The sequence below is a fragment of the Mesoplodon densirostris genome, chromosome 13 (assembly GCF_025265405.1).
Source record: "Mesoplodon densirostris isolate mMesDen1 chromosome 13, mMesDen1 primary haplotype, whole genome shotgun sequence".
Lineage (NCBI taxonomy): Eukaryota > Metazoa > Chordata > Mammalia > Artiodactyla > Ziphiidae > Mesoplodon > Mesoplodon densirostris.
Window position 1 is genome coordinate 65,393,675 of NC_082673.1, and position 16,282 is coordinate 65,409,956.

Consider the following 16,282-nt stretch of genomic DNA (forward strand, 5'->3'; position numbering starts at 1 on the left):
AAGATCCAAAGGGTGATGGCACTCTGAAGGGCGATCCACAGAAGGACTGATGATTTGAAGATGGTGGTAAATGAACATAATATGATTTTAAATGGTGAAAAACAAAGATGGGTGGTATATGAATCATTGGGACCTGCTTCTGGGGACCAAGAAGGTTGTGCCTCTCCCTTACTCTCTTCCTAGCCACTGTGAGTCAGTAATACCACCAAAACCCACAAGTTTGGATGAAGTTGGGGGAGGTGTCACAGAAATTTTGGTCTATTTTAAATTGATGACAACTTAAGTTTTTAAAGAACTTGTTATATAAAAATGTACTAACGATGATAAATGTTTTTTCAATAGGTGAAGAAAAAACATTTAGTATAATAACATACACAGGGCCTCCCTGGTGGCGCAGTGGTTAAGAGTCCGCCTGCCGATGCAGGGGATACGGGTTCGTGCCCCGGTCTGGGAGGATCCCATATGCCGCGGAGCGGCTGGGCCCGTGAGCCATGGCCGCTGGGCCTGCGCATCCGGAGCCTGTGCTCCGCAACGGGAGAGGCCACAACAGTGAGAGGCCCGCATACTGCAAAAAGAAAAAAATAAAATAAAATAACACACACATTTATGAATTTAAAAAATCAATGAAAATTGGGCAAAGTACATAAACAGGTAATTTAAAGAAGGAGATACTTAGCAAACAGTTCAATAAATATTTATTGAATAAAAAGTAGACTATGGTAGAATTAGATTTATACCATAAGAAGGAGAAACAACAAGTAGCTTGATTACCAAGAGCTTTGTATGCCATACTTTGGAGCATGGAATTTATCCTGTAGATGGTTGGAGTCTACTAAAGTGTGTCCACATTGAAGTAACTATTTTAGTAGCACTGTAGTTAATGTACTCAAAACAGACTTGAGCTAGTGGAGAAAGGAGGTAGGCAGAGTAGCTCAAGTGAGAAAAAAATGAAACTATGGTAAGGATAAAAGGAATGAGAGAAAATGGACAGATTTAAGAAATATTAAAACTTGTTTTCTAAATAAACTTTTTTTCTTCCAGTTTTATTGAGCTATAATTGACATATAGCACTGTGTAAGTTTAAATTGTACTGCATAATGATTTGACTTAACAAGCATCATTAAATGGTTACCACAGTAAGTTTAGTGAATATCCATCATCTCATATAGTTACAAAATTAAAGAAATAGAAAAAATGTTTTTTCCTTGTGATGAGAGCTCTTAGGATTTACTCTCTTAGCAACTTTCATATATAAGATACAGCTGTGTTCATTATATTTATCATGTTGCAAATTATATCCCTAGTACTTATTTATCTTACAACTAGACGTTTGTACCTTTTGACCACCTTCATCCAATTCCCCCTTCCTACTGCTTCTGGTAACCACAAATTTGATCTCTTTTTTCTGAGTATGTTTGTTTGTTTTAAACATAGTAAGACCTGATGAAATGAATATGGTAGAAGGTAAGAGATAACAGGGAATCTAGGAAAAATTCTATTTTTCTCAATAACTTGTGTGACTAGCTTGATGATATAATGCTTGATAGGAAGTAAACAGGGTATAACGTGTTTATTACAGATTTTTGAAATTGAACTTGAAAAGCTTCTTTTAAATATAATTTTAAATGTATTTTTATTAAGGACTTTAAAAAAGGTTTTTAGAGCACTTTTAGGTTTACAGCAAAATTGAGAGGAAGGTATAGAGATTTCCCATATGCCCGTTGCCCCTACATGTGCATAGCCATCCCTCATCTCTCACCAGAATGGTACATTCATTACCAAGAACGAACCTACATTGACATATCATAATCACCCAAAGTCCATAGTTTACCTTAGGGTTCAGTCCTGGTGTTGTAGATTCTATGGGTTTATACAAAAATATTATGACATATATCCATCATTATAATATCATATAGAATATTTTCTCTGCCCTGAAAATCCCCTGTGCTCTGCCTATTTACCACCCCCTTCCTTTGACCCCTGGCAACCACTGATTTTTTGTCTCCATTGTTTTTCCTTTTCCAGAATGTTTTTTTTTTTAATTTGGATGTACATGGACTTATGAATTTTTATGTTAGTCAATTAGTTGTATATGTAATGCCATCCATTCTCCAAACTGGAATCACAAATAAGATAAAACTTGGATAAAAATTTTAAAATTGCTTGTAAGACTGCATGTTTATTAATACTATAGTCATATCAGAAATAGATATGGAAAGATATTTCCCTCAAATGTGATTGAAAATACAGTTGTTGTTAAGGTTCTGGCCATTAGATTTAGTTCTGGTTGATGTTTAAAATAAAAAAAATACTTTTATTAATTTCACATAAAAAGGTTAGAAGGGGTCAGTTGTCATTTAATATTTCCCTTTTGTATCAGGTAATGCAGTTTTTGAGTTAGAGGTTCTTTATTGTAGCATAGTATCTTTCCTCTGTGTAGAAGTTCATGTTAACCATAGATAATAAAGAAGCTCATTGCAGATTAATATAGATTTTCCTACGTAAGAAATTTTAAAATTCAGTTTTTATGGTACATGGAAATGCTTTTAGTCTGTAAAAAATTTTGAAAAGTTCATTTAACATGAAAATATATACTGAATTATGATCAGTGTCTTCTACTTAGGCATTGCCACTTACCCAGGTCTGATAGAAAGGTAATTCATAGAAATTCTATTTGTGCACATTCAAATTTGACTTGATATGGAATATTGTAAAATAGAGGAGACTGAATAAAAGAAGAAAAAGAACACCAATTTGTGGCACAAATATAAATGATGACATTATATTACAAGATTAACAAACAGCTTCATTTACTTTTAGATTTTGGTACACTTAAAACTTTGCTATGGCTCAAAGTAAGTTATTGAATCTGGGTAGCAAGGAAATAAAGAAAATTATTAGCATTGTAACGAAGCCCTGAAACAAAATGTCATTTGGAAAATAGCAAGCTGGTGATATGCCAGGGAGGGAAAACAATTAGAAACACAAATGTTCCATCAGAGTCTTGGTTTTGAAAATGAATAAAAGAAGTAAATATATTACCATTTAAGTGTTATACTTATTAGACCTTCATTTCTAAAGAACAAATGACAAAAATAGGATCTGGATTTTTATAGAGTGGGAATAGGAGCTACTGCTCCCTTTCCATTTTAAGTTTGGAAAGTCTTCTCTCAATAATCTAGGATTGGGCCTCCCTGGTGGCGCAGTGGTTAAGAGTCCGCCTGCCGATGCAGGGGATACGGGTTCGTGCCCCGGTCTGGGAGGATCCCATATGCCGCGGAGCGGCTGGGCCCGTGAGCCATGGCCGCTGGGCCTGCGCATCCGGAGCCTGTGCTCCGCAACGGGAGAGGCCACAACAGTGAGAGGCCCGCATACCGCAAAAAGAAAAAAAAAAAAAAAAAATCTAGGATTGTTTAATTTTGCGTTTAAAGTTTGGGTAGGCCAGCCTAAACTAACAAATTACATCAAAGGGAAATCTGGAACAGACTGATGTCATTTAGGACCTGTGTTATCATATTATATTTCAAATGTAGTAATCTTCCACTTTTACATACACCAAAAACTTCATATTATTGTTTCGAAATAGCAGAGCGGAAAGTTTTGTAGGTTAAGGCTACAAAGTGAACAAAGTAAAAAACTCATTCAGGGACAACCTTACTTCCTAATATGGTAAAAGTAAAATTTTGTTTTGTAACAAATTATATTGCTTATAGAAAACATTCTGCCCCACAAAGCTCTATCTTTTTAATAGTTTAAATTCCCAATGAACAAAGATATTAGTAGGAAAGGAACTCAACAGTCCTAAAATCCTTTGAACCTGAGGTAAGAGGTAGAATCTGATTGTACCTATGGTGAAGATGGCCTCCTTAGCTTATCAGGTGTTTTAAGTGTCACTAATTATTTTTCTCTTGCTAAATCTCTAAACACATCTCTGATTTGCTATGGTGTTAGCTGAATTTTTAGGATTATTTAGTTTCACTTTAATCAGTTGAGGACTTAACTACAAATACAGCTTCTTCTTTGATGAGTCAGTAACTGGTTCTTGCATCTTCAAATCTAAGAGTTCTGTTCTCCTGTCACTTGCTTGCCTGACAGTTTTATGCACAGTATGATTTAGTTAAAAGGATATTTAGCATTGTGGTTGATTTGTATTGCATGAAATAAGATAGTCAGCTGGTGGAAGCCAATTCAGGCCACACATACTGTATTTAAGACTTAAATGCTGAACCTTTATGGTACATATAGCTGTTTTGGAAGTTGCCAGACAAGTCACATAGCCTACGTGCAACAGACTGGGTGTGGTAAAAAATGGCCTGAGCTTTCCAAATTTCCTGGCTTTTTTTCATCATTTTGGATTACACTAAAACAATTTCGTTCAGGATTGAAGCATCTGGCTAGCTCTTATAGTTTCTTTTTTTCTTATGATTAAGGGAGAAAAATAGATTAAGGGGAAAAAAAGCTATGGCTCAACCCAAAGTCTGTGCTAAGGGTAGACCTCAGTGGCACATTTTTGTGACATAAAATTTTACGTTTGGCATGCAAATTATTGATTTGATTTTGATTTTCTCAATTTGCCAATGATTATATCTCAATATGGGGCCTTTACTTAGTGACGTTTAAAGTAATTCTTTACTGTAATACCCTATAGCTGGGAAAATCATCCAACTTTACTCTGCACAAAAAATAAAGCTTCTCCATACCCATGATGCTAGATCTATTATCACACTCATGATGAATTACTGTTGCTTTTGGTAGCACGAAAAACCACAATCTATTTTTCCTCTCGAGTGGCAGGTCTCTCCTCACTTTTCCTTTTTCTGATTTTAATTCTCTCCCAGCTGCTTATCTCTTCTATTCGTTAACCTTTCCTTAATCATAGGAATCAGCAATGTGCTTTTTGTCAGAACTTTGTTCCTTTAGTGAAATAGCAGTCATCAGAAACAGTCACCTTTGGACATTCACATGTGTGTTTACTTATAAAATCAGTTATTATTAAATCAATACATTTGATTTCAAATAGATGAGACTTGTTATGATAACTAAGCAGAACCCTAGTTATTGAAATTGCTTCTTATGTACAATACAGCTTTACCTCTAAAAAAATCAGCCTTCTAACAACATCTAAAAAAACACTGACAGAGGAGATAAATAAAAGCATTGTATACTTCAGTGATCCCCTGACAGTCCTTTTGTTCTACACTAGATATAGCAACCCTTGGTTTATTAGGGACCATTTACTGGTTTTGTTTATTCGTTTGTTGGTTTTCAGAAGATTGAGACAATGTACCTGTACCAATGTACTGCCAGATTAGCAGTGTAGGCCTGGTTTAGCTACATGTACTGTCTAAATCTGTTTAGCCTTTCACTGTAGCAAAGGAGCATAGTCATACACAGTAGAGAACTGCAGACTCAACATCACAGATCTATAAGCAGTGGAACAGGGTTAAAACAGAATGTATTCTACAACGTGGAAAGCAAGGAAGTTGAGTTTACCATTAAAGGAAGATGGAGACCTGGATGTATATTTCTGGAGATTAGTTACTCTAAACCACCCTTTGAACAGATTTTTAAAAATTGGATAAAATAAAATCTTATGTATATTTTTATATATATTACGTGTATTATGTATGTACTTTTTTTTGCATTGATGATCTGGCAAGCAGCCAGATCCAAAAACAGAGTAAACCAGGAACCATAAAAGATAAGTGCCAAACCTAGTTTTGTTCTGAGGATTTCTGCTGAATCCTGAAATACTGGTTTTCCATTTGACAGCTTCTTGGGCCATGTGGGATACTAGTTAAAACTGAAGATCCACCTATGGAAGGAAACCTACCTAATAGGATACCCGTACACAAAGCTGAGATGTGTAGGAGTGAAATAAAGATGGAAACACCAAGGAAATTCTCCAGTAATGCTAGGTAAGTGAAGAGTAAGTAAAAATTTCCTTGAGAATATATAAGTACAAACTGGCCCCTCAATGGGTCTGAAAAGCCTCAAGGAGTTTAGTGGAGAGCTTAGCTTAGAATGTTTCCAGCTGGTAATGCCCCCAGATGACTGGCAGAAACAAATGAAAATTATTTGGAGGAATTCCAACTTCAGTTTAGGCCTCAACCACCAAGGAAAATGAACTTTCATGGTAAAAAAATCATAAAGCACCCAAGAAGACAAGACATCATAAATGAGAATCTACCAAAACAATCAAAACAATAGACCTCCCAAAACTATAAACACTGGAATTATGAGACAGAATGTACAATCATGGTTAATATGATTAAAGAGATAGAAGCTTGAAAACATAAATAGGTAACAAGTAGATTTGAAAAATAACTAAATAGAAATTCTAGAAATTATTAACATAATAATTAAAAACAGTGAAAAGGTTAACCATCAGATTAGACACAGCAGAAAAGAGGATTGGTGAAGTAATTTCTGAAGAACTTATCTAAAATACAGTCCAGAGAGAAGTGAAAAACATGATAGAGAAGTTAATAGCTATGGAGAATGAAGGGAGAATATACTTTTTATCAGAGTTCTAGAAGGAGATTATAGAATCAATGGGAAAGAGTATTCAAAAAGAATTCCTCAGAATTATTGAAAGGCAGTAATCCTCACTCAAATCAAGAAAACCAAATGAATACCAAGATTAAATTAAGAATTTCTCTTCATCAAAAATCACCATAAAGGGCCTCCCTGGTGGCGCAGTGGTTAAGAGTCCGCCTGCCGATGCAGGGGATACGGGTTCGTGCCCCGGTCTGGGAGGATCCCATATGCCGCGGAGCGGCTGGGCCCGTGAGCCATGGCCGCTGGGCCTGCGCATCCGGAGCCTGTGCTCCGCAACGGGAGAGGCCACAACAGTGAGAGGCCCACATACCGCAAAAAGAAAAAGAAAAAAAAAAAAAAATCACCATAAAGAAATAGAAAGATAAGTTACTGGGAGCCAATACTTGCAATCCATATAACCAACAAGGGATTAGTATCTCTCCAGAATACATATATAACATATATTGTATATACTAGTATGTATAATAAAAATAAAAATTATAATATGTTTATATATATATAGTAGAGAATAATACATGTTATTGTGAATTAATCAGAAAACTACACAGAGAGCAGCTCCGTCTAGTAATTTGGGTTATAAACTTCCAAATTATCTTAAACATGCCTCTGAATTATCCTAAACATCCCCCCTGCGTATCTATATCCAATATCTCCCAAGTCCTTGTGATTTTGTCTGAACTGTCTTGTAAATAGTCCCCTTTCCTTCTGGCTTCACTGACAATAACTTGGTTCAAGTCTTTATTACATTCCCTTTAACCTAGGGGAATAGATTTCCAACTGATTTCCCTCTCTCCCTTTAATCATTTCTTTTGCAATGCCAACAAAAAGTTTGCTTAATACATTTAGAAAAAGTTTTGTTATTCTTTCACTCAAAAATTCGCCATGCTCTATAAATCATGGATGTTCATTTTCATTTTTATCAAATTATACATACACATAGCTTAAAGAATCAAGTAGTTCTATAAGGTCACTTCTTCATCCTTTTAACTTACGTCCATTTAACTTTTGTCAGTATATTGATGTCTTTACTTAACAGGTTTGTGTTGTTTCTTCTTGATTTTTCCATTTTAAGCATTGGTTTTCCTTTATGGAAGATGAGGATTTAGCTCTCTTTCTCCATCCCTACCACATATGAACACCCTTCCCACATCCCTCTCTTCCTACTACAGTTAACATTGTAATTTTGATCATATTAACATTTAGTATTTTACATAATTTTGACTATGAAAATACCATTACAGCTGGTCCAAATATTAAATTGATTTTACTTTCCTGGAAAAATTTTGTGTTCTCTATCTTGCTCTTTTATTTTCTTGCCATTATTATTAATTCAAATCCAAACTCTTCCCAGTTGCCCAGTTCTTATCTCAAGACATTTCGATACATCATTACATTCGATCAGTTCCATCATCCTGAAGAAGTATTTCATAGAACATAAATTCCTAGCATTGTACTTTTATATGTTAGGTTATCAATAAATATTTATTGGTGAATTAACTGAAGTGCTACAAACTGAGCAACATAAATATATTTCTACAGTTTATTTCTTCTGAGAAGAACTAAAGTGTGGGTCAATTCAGATTTTGCACGATTTGGAGAAGCTTCAATTTCCTAATCTACAAAGTGGGAATAAGAATTTCTACTTCTAAGGTTGTTGTCAGGATTAATCATATAATAATTATAAACAGTAATTGGCACTTATGAAGCACTGAATGGGTGGCAGGTACTGAGTAAAAATAATGGTTTTATACTACTACTACTACTATTCTACTACTAATGATGAAACATGGGTCCTTGTTATAAATTTCCTTAGGGATTTCCAGTGATTTCTCATCAAAAGAAAGAGTTGGAGAAAAGTTTTCACTATTTCAAAATCTTTCATGAGAATTCCTCTGACTGTTTTTCTTGGCCTACTATTTGAGGGGTTTGGGATGCCTTTCCTCTTCTCTAAATACTTTGCCTCAGGGACAACTTAAGTCCTCTCTCAGTTTTGGTAATACTCTGTATCAAAGCATATAACTACCAGACTTAATAATTTATTACATACTTAACTTTATTTAACTATTTCATATTTATTATCCTCATCTCTTTATTTCATAGGCTTTTAAAATGCCATGTGAGATAATTGCTTTCTATATTTTGTACTTTTTCTCTGCATTTTTAATGATATTTGGCATCATGAATTATAGATGCTTAAATGATATTATATTAATTGGTCTAAGTTTCAGGCAAGTAAGAAAGAGAAGGAAGAAAGTCTCCCAGTGGTGTGCAAAATTTTGGGGAGCATATAGACTTGATTCTTAAATGCTCCATAGCTGATTGTACTATTTTTCAATTATTCCTTCATTCCTCCTCAAGATTTTTCTCCAAGAAGACTTTTTAGAAATTCTGCTTTATGTTAGCTTTTGAAATAATGTATTAAAGCAGGTTGACTCAGGGCTGCCACAAAAGAGCCCTTCAGTCAGCAAAGAACAATCTCCAATAGCAGAGGGGTCCCCAGTCAACAATTCCTAACAAGGCTGTTCTTATTCCTAATAAGGCTATTCTTATTCCTAATTGTGCCTGACATATAGGGATTTCTGATGGATCATTTGGCATTTTCATTTCCCTGACATACACAGAAGGCATTTGAAGTTGTCCAATTAAAGATGTCTCTATTACATTAGACTTTTTGGAAATCTCAAGTAAAAAAATGACCATCATTGCACAAAGAGCTAAACTAAATCTCTCCCTTTCCTAGTTGAGCTATTTTGTTTGTTTGTTTGTCATCTTTATTTTTTATTTTTCATTTTTGCTTTATAACAAATTTAATCAGTTATACATATACATATGTTCCCATATCCCCTCCCTTTTGCGTCTCCCTCCCACCCTCCCTATCCCACCCCTCCAGGCGGTCACAAGTTTGTTTGTTTAAACTTCAGGTATAGCTGGGAAAATATGAGGAGATTATTTTTAAATTATCAAACATTGGAGTGTATTTTAAAATTTGAAATAATTGCTTTAAATGTGGAAATTTTTTTTTAGTTTAACTTATTAAGAAAATAACATTAACAGTGAATTTTCATTATTTCAAAATGATTTATTTTTAAACTATTAATTGTACCAACCAGCAAGGTAAAAAGGAATTCAGCTAAAATGTAGAATTTCAACAGATGAGTGAAAATATCAGAAGAAACTCTAGAAGATAATTCTGTCTGCTTATAACCACCTATTGTATATACTCCTTGGGATGCACTACTGACACCTTAAACTCAAGTTGCCCCAATCATATTCATTATACTATTTTCTTATACCTTTCTTATTCACTTTTTTTTTTTTTTTTTTTTTGCGGTATGCGGGCCTCTCACTGTTGTGGCCTCCCCCGTTGCGGAGCACAGGCTCCGGACGCGCAGGCTCCGGACGCGCAGGCTCAGCGGCCATGGCTCACGGGCCCAGCCGCTCCGCGGCATATGGGATCCTCCCAGACCGGGGCACGAACCCGTATCCCCTGCATCGGCAGGCGGACTCTCAACCACTTGCGCCACCAGGGAGGCCCTCTTATTCACTTTTTTGGTTAATTTATTTACTGTCTTTTTAGTCACTGAAGTATAAACTTTGAACTCCTTCCTCCTCTTCATGGTCATTAAGTTCTGTGGTTTAGCTTCTGAAATGCCTCTTGACTGTCTTCTCCATTCACTTTTCATTTCCTTGTTTCAGAGCTTTAGTAAGCTACTGCATTATGCTCCTAACTAGTCTTCCAGTCTCTCTAGCGTCCCTAGGTACCTTAGGAACCTTTGATGATTTTGCATTTTTTTATGGAATTAAGTCTAACTTTCTTGATAGGACCATTAACGCCCTTTCTTGCCTCAGGATTGTTATTGTTGGTGAATAAAGGTAGAACTTTAAGGTCACACAGACCTGGATGCAAATTCCATCTTTACCACTTCCTATGTGATTTCCTCAGGCAGGTTTCCTAACTTTACTAAGAATAGTTTCCATATCAATAAGTTGGTAATGATAAGAACCATAATAGTTTTGAACTCCTAGAATTTTTGTGAGGGTTAAGTTAGCTATACCTTATTTTCAATGCTCAGTGTGTGGTAAGCATTCAGTATGTTAGTTTTCATTTTTATTTCCCTTCATTTCAGCCACCATGCCTATTATTTACCATGCTGTGAGTTTTCATAGTCCATCTATCTGCTTATGTTTTCCTTTCTCTGGCTGATGAACTCCTACGTGTTCTTTACTACTTTCAATTTTTTTAGATGAGCAATCACCATTCAAAGCCCTACTTAAATGCCACCTCTTTTGTGAACTGCATTAATCACTCTCTCTTCTGAGAATCACATTGCATATTCATACTAATAACTGGGTTCATAACATTGTGTCATAGCTATATTTGTAAAAACAAATTTACTTATTTATTTATTTTTGGCTGCATTGGGTCTTCATTGCTGTGCACAGGCTTTCTCTAGTTGTGGTGAGTGGGGGCTACTCTTCGTTGCAGCGTGTGGACTTCTCATTGTGGTGGCTTCTCTTGTTGTGGAGCACAGGCTCTAGGCATGCGGATTTCAGTAGTTGTGGCATGCGGGCTCAGTAGTTGTGACTCACAGGTTCTAGAGTGCAGCCTCAGTAGTTGTGGCCCATGGGCCCAGTTGCTCTGCGGCATGTGGGATCCTCCAGGACCAGGGTTCAAAGCTGTGTCCCCCGCACTGGCAGGCAGATTCTTAACCACTGTACCACCAAAGAAGTCCCCATAGCTATATTTTGACAGGTCTTTTCCCTTATATATTTGAAAATCTTCAAGGGTAGAGATCATATCCAATTCATCTTTATATCCATAGTGCCTAGCATAGTGTTGAATGCAAGAAGACACAAACATTTCAACTTGTATCCTGGTTTTAAGCTCTATTTCTCTTGAACTAGTTACCTCAAAAAATAGACACCTGAAGATTGTTCCCAAAGGTAATTTTAAAAATAGTAAATTGAAAACACTTATTACTAATTTAACAGTGCTACAGACAGTTTGTAAGATAAAATAAAAAGCCAAACATAATCAGTTTGTTGTTGTGTGGTTTCTGTTATTCTTTTGGTGCTTTTGCTTCTAATTGGTTTTTTTGTTTTTTAAATAAACATTATTTGCATAGTTGTAATTCTAATGCACATTCAATTTTTATGTTTGTTTTTTTAAAGCATTATATTTTAGGTACTTCTTATACTATTATAATCAGAACATCTATAACCATTAAAACCCTGCTTACTTCTTCAAGTGAGTATTTAATTTTTTATTATATATTTCTGTCTATCCTTCTCTCCTTTCTTGCTTTTATAAATTATGCTGTAGTAGACAATTGCATGACAGGAGCCTTTTGTGTATGTTTAATTAATTTCTTGGTATACATTCCCCAAAGTGAAATTAATGCTTTAATGATAAATCACTTCAGTCATATACTGTGCTAGGACTATAACTACAGTATTTAACCAGGCCCATAGTAGAACTGGAAAACGCTAGGGTGGAAGATTAAGGAAGGGAGAAGAGGTAAGTATCTTTTCAATAAAACTGTATACTCCTTAAGGAGAGTTACCCAGCCTTATAGTTCTTTGCTATTTCCTCATATGAGGAATGTTCATTTATTAAATATTTATTGAGCACTTATTTATTGAGTACCCTTAGTCTAAGCATATACAAAAACATAATGCCTGCTCTCAGAAAGCTTACAGTTGTCTGGGAGAGACAGACATGTAAACAGGCAATTAAAATACACAGAAATAAGGACTATAAGGGGTGTAACTACATCTAGGTATTAAAGGACACACAGAAAGAACAGCTAAAGCCATACTGGAAGGTTAAGAGAATCCATTCAAAAAAATTCTGTGCCAGTCACTAGAGATATAATCTTGAAACTCGAGATTCTGATCTAGTGGAAGAGACTGACATGTATTTCAAAAATAGCTATAGTAGATTTAAAATTCCAAGTGAATTTTTAAACAAATATAAAGATTTCAAATGAAATATTTGGAAATCTGTTTTATGACTCAAGGAGGGTATCGATGAAGTGAAACATTGAGAGAGAATTCATGAGGTGGACTCAGGAATAGCAGCTAGTGAGTTGCGTAGAGAATGAGCAAGAACAGGAGAAGAAACAAGCCACACCCCACTCTCTACATCCTATCTGCAGTCAAGGCTACATGGGGGAAATGGGCAGAAATTCTTACCTTTGAATGAAAGCACGGGTTGGTCAATATTTTGGACTGGCTCTTTTAATTTCTAAATCAAGATGGCATTTTTGTGACCTAAGTAAGTATAAATGATCTCTTCCAAAAAGAGATCAGAAGAAATAAAAATGAAGGGAATACCCAAATTTATATCCAGATAAGGGCAGTATTACTCCAAACTGAACAAAAAGACAATGGGAGATCCTTTTTGATGTTGTACCATTAATCTTTCGTAGTCAATTTACCAGTTGCAGTGGTTATACACACAGTCTTAATCTCCTAGATGGTCAAAGGCTTGATATAAGTCATAATATGGTACTCAGTCTTTAAGGAAATGTGGCAGAGCCAACTAATTACTCCAAATCTACCTCTTCATTCTTTTGGTTAGAGAACCCCAGGACTTTTAGGAGGTCACAAAACTGCCCAGCTATAGACTACATTTTCCAGCCTCCCTCACAACTAAGTGCGTCCATGTCACTAAATTTTGGCCACTGATATATGAGAACAATTTATGCAACTCTGGGTGACTTCCTTGAAAAAGGAAGCTGATGGCCTTCTAATAATATATTATTTCATATATTATCAGCTTCATCGTAATACATTTTCTGATATTAGCTGATATTATAATATCAGCTATGATGATATGTTATTTAATATATTATCAGTAGTATATCAGCTTCCTTCTTATATATATAATATAATATATTTTCTAGTGAGCTAAATCCGTTATCCCCAAGAGGCTATTCTGTACTATACCAGGGGAAAGGACAGCTAAGATGAGTGATTTATTTGGCCTGGACGAATCATATTCATTTGGCGATATTTACACTCACCCCTCCTTTGAGTGGTGTATTAAAAACTTGGAGTATCTAAACCCTTGCCTATAACAGATTCTCTCAACATGCTTTTCTTGCCTCTTATGGATTTTCAGCAGACATATTCAGTGAATAAGCTGAGGATCTTTATTTTGAATAGAAACATTCACCAAAGTTCAGATTTCTCTTGGGCCTACTATTTTTATTTTTATTTTTTGATAGAGGAAGAGACAAAGCAAGTATAACTATTAAGAGGGATGTTTTTTCAAACATCAACATCTAAAGCAATGTCAGTACTAGGTCACCTGACCATCCTATCATGAGGTCTAAAATGCTGTCCAATGGAAACTGATTTTTATAATGATGATCCTGAAATACTTAAAAAAAAAAACACTTTCCAAATCATTAAGGAAACATTCATTTCCTTAATGAGAAAGTATTTATTGATTATCAGCAAGTATTTATTGATTACTATGTCCCAACAACCAAGTATGTTTAGTATGGCTAGCTCTTTCTTAGAGATGAGGAAACTCAGGCAGAGTTTCAAGATCCTGCTCAAGGTTTTGCTTAGAAAGTGTTGAAAGAAGAAGTAGTGCCAAAGCTCACAGTAGTTTAACTTTCCTCAAGGAGTTGGCAATCTGGATGGGCAGATAAGAAAAAATAGAAAAAAAAAAAATATATATATATATTTTTTTGCGGTATGCGGGCCTCTCACTGTTGTGGCCTCTCCCGTTGCGGAGCACAGGCTCCGGATGCGCAGGCTCAGTGGCCATGGCTCACGGGCCCAGCCGCTCCGCGGCATATGGGATCCTCCCGGACCGGGGCACGAACCCGTATCCCCTCCATCGGCAGGCGGACTCTCAACCACTGCGCCACCAGGGAGGCCCAGAAATATTTTTAAAAATAGAGAATAATTAAACCCAGAACCATATGGTCAAGACTATGGGTATAACATTCAGAGGATAGAGTTTAACGAGGATTTTAGCAATTAGGCTTCAAGCAGAATGTTAGACTTGAACTAGGTCTTGAGGATGAAATGGAACTTGCATAGGCAGAGTGGAGGGAAAATGCAATTCAGTCATGGAGGAAAAGTCAGAGCAAACTAATGCAGGGAGAAAAGCAGAGTGTAAGTTCAGAATATTTTCAGTGTTGCACACATTTAACCTTATATTTCTTCTTCAAGTTTAGTACCCCATCAGCATACCCCATTCCTAACTAAATAGACTTTTACTAGGAAAATTAGTTTTAGACTTTTAGAGCTGAAAGAAATTTTAAAAACTTGTCCTGAGAATTTGGGCACAGTGAAGATTTGTAATTCACAGAAAGTTATTGAATCACTTTATTGCTTATCTGGGATTCAGTTTGCTTTCTGCACCACCACACTGCTCCGGGCAGATAGGGTATGGGTAATGGGGGTGGGAAGAGAGAAAGCCTCTAGTACTGGGTATTCTCAAACTGTCTCCTTTCCAAGTACTAAGCAGACCCAATTCTGCTTAGCTTCCCAGATTGCAGGGCTGTCAGATGGAAAGGAAAAACAAAGTACATGAAGTTTCTTTTAAGGTCACATGTGGACTGGTGTTTCCTTTCTTGGCTGTTAGAAGGCACCTTTATCACGGTACAAAGGAATTTTCTTGATATTGTGGGGATTTATTGGCACAAGTTATAATGTGCCACAGAGGCACTTTTTCTCTCTGTAGAGTTATGTCTGATGGGTGACAAAGCAAATACACAGTAGGCTTCAGAGGTATGATGTGCAGAACCTGAAAAGAAAGGAGTTTCGAGATTGGAAAGTAAGGAGAAAAAAAGGAACAGGGAGATATATTTTCTCTTTTACCTCAACCTTGCTCTTATTATGGAAATCATACTTTTAGAAAAACAAACAAAACAGTCCATAGTTCATAGACATTAGCTTTTGGCAAGGAGATGAGAGCTATTCTTTTAGCATACAGGTAGTCTAGAAGGTGTAGAAGGAAAGTGAAGTTTAAAGAACTGCGTGATTCTAGGAAGATTCTTGGAAGGTCATTCAATAGATGTTAAAATCTACTTGGAAGGTCTCTAAAAATAGGAGCGGCACATTCATATCTTCTTTGATACTTTTTCATATGATTCTGCCTACAGATGGATGTACACAGCTGGACTAGATGACCTCTACTCCTGCCTTGCAAATCTTTGATTACATTCAAGTCATTTAGCCATTGGCCATTAGATATTTATAAGTATTTAACTGGGACATATTAGAAGGTCTATCTTATCAAAATGAAATGACACAATTATTAATACAGTTTAAAAATTGGGCAGAAGTTTCAGAAGGAATTCCTAAAGCCTTTGTTAATTGAGAAAGTCATGTCTAAATAAATCTTGTTTCCTTGCAGTAGAGGGAGTGCCTTGAGATATTCTGTATTTATAACAACCATATAAAGAAAAAAGTCTGTCAAGGAGGGCTATGTCCCTTCCTGTGTCTCTGCCTTGCTTTTGTATTTTTGGGCATGCATTCCTAAATAAATGAGCAATGAGCCTTTAGGAAATCGGGGTCTCCTGCCAGTATAGATGTTATACCTGAAAGGGGCATTGCATGCTATTGCATTGTTTGTGGAGACTTTACATTCTGATTATATTTTACAAAAGCTCCTCATTAAAGTGTAGAAATTTGAAATGAATAGGAAGTTGTTATTCAAAGACTTGTTCCCTCCCATATTGGTCTCTTGGGCTCC